At 37.0% G+C, this 1,841-nt stretch overlaps 1 pseudogene; it reads left to right on the top strand.

Annotated features, from left to right (window-relative positions):
* Positions 1 to 248: 248 nt before the first annotated feature.
* LOC145673053 (solute carrier family 25 member 3 pseudogene) lies at positions 249 to 1,558 on the top strand (annotated as a pseudogene).
* Positions 1,559 to 1,841: the final 283 nt, after the last annotated feature.

The following is a 1,841-nucleotide window of genomic DNA, read 5'->3' as shown; positions in this document are numbered from 1 at the left end:
ATAGTTCCTCCAGTGTTGCCATATTAGGGACATGTTTACCCCGAATAAAGCGAATATATTCAGCATTATAACGTTATTTTTAGATATTGATGCAAAACAAAAACGAGAGCTAATATTCGATTATCTCTTTCACATTCGTGATCAGCACCACAAAATCGAAAAGAATTAGATGATTTTGTTCAATTTACATTTTCATTGTTGAACAATGTTACCTGGCAACTGAAGAGAACATTATCTGGCAACAGTATGAACGTCTTTTGTTAGGTACATTTTTGTGGATCAAGTGTCAGTAGTTCGATGTATAGTATAAATTTTAGTTATCTTAAAAGTAATTTTTCAAAAAGCAAATGACTCTTGTGGTATCATCTTACTATTTTGAAAACCTGATAGTTCTGTATTCAGTATGTGGCACAGTTTGTATCAAGTAGCAGCGAAAAACCCGTTTGCAAATCCTTTTGTAAATGCTAAATGTGAACCACTCAATGATAGAGACAGTAAAGTAATTGTTCCTGGACGAACTATTGCTGCTGCTAATGGAAATTACAGCTGTGAATTTGGTTCTAATAAATTTTTTATGTTGTGTGGTCTTGGTGGATTGATATCATGTGGAACAACTCACATAGCTATTGTTTCACTCGATTTGGTTAAGTGTAGATTGCAAGTCGATGCTGAAAAGTACCAGTCACTTATTACGGGTCTCAAGATAACTATGAACGAGGAAGGTGTTAAAGGCCTTCTAAAAGGGTGGTTACCTACTTTAATTGGATATTCTTTGCAAGGAACGTGTAAATTTGGATTGTATGAGTACTTCAAGATTAAATATGCTGATATAGTTGGACCTGAAATTGCATATTTGTGGCGGACAACAATGTATTTAGCTGCATCGGCCTCTGCTGAATTTTTCGGAGATATTCTTCTTTCCCCATGGGAAGCTGTAAAGGTGAGAATGCAAACACAACCAGGTTTCCCTTCAACATTGCGGGAAGCATTGCCTCAAATGTATGCTGAAGAAGGTATGAATGCATTCTACAAAGGTTTGGTGCCCTTGTGGGGCCGTCAAATTCCATATACCATGGTGAAATTTGCCTGTTTTGAGAGAACTCTTGAGTTATTGTTTAAGTATGTTGTCCCCAAGCCACGTGCGGAGTGCAGTAAAATAGAACAGCTCGTTGTAAGTTTTGCAGCAGGCTATATTGCTGGCGTGTTTTGTGCTGTTGCGTCGCATCCAGCAGATATTTTGGTATCAAAACTAAACCAGGAAAAAGGAGTTTCAGCAATTAAAATAGCTAAAGAGCTTGGTTTCAAAGGAATGTGGGCTGGTTTAACTCCCAGAATATTAATGATTGGCACTATCGCTGCGTTTCAGTGGTTTATCTATGATAGTGTCAAAGTAACTTTTGGAATTCCTCGTCCACCTCCCGCCGAAATGCCTGAATCTTTAAAAAAGAAATTGGAGAAAAAGTAGAAGTGTACTCTAGTGTAATTACTTAACTAAGAAGTGTTATGTACCATGTCTAAGAAGTAACTGAACACACAAATATTAAATTCACAATCACAATTTGGACTGATTTCAAGTCATTTGATTACATTTAGAGTTTCTATTATGGCTTCATTTTCTTTTGAATCAAGAATCACAAACTAAGGCAGTATTATCGTCTAACTAACTCTATGGCTTATGGAACCTGGAGGTTCAATACTGCGTTCACGAAAGCTCTCCACTGACTTATATTCTTAACCAACTCTATCCAGTTTCTACTTTGTATTCCTATCTCTGCGAGATCCATCTTAATATTATCCTCCCATCTGCGCATCTGCGCCCAGATCTTCCTAATGGTCGTTTT

This window comes from Thermobia domestica, chromosome 16, assembly GCF_964235325.1.
Source record: "Thermobia domestica chromosome 16, izTheDome1.hap1.1, whole genome shotgun sequence".
Taxonomy (NCBI): Eukaryota; Metazoa; Arthropoda; class Insecta; order Zygentoma; family Lepismatidae; genus Thermobia; species Thermobia domestica.
This window is presented reverse-complemented; position numbering and strand designations above follow the sequence as displayed.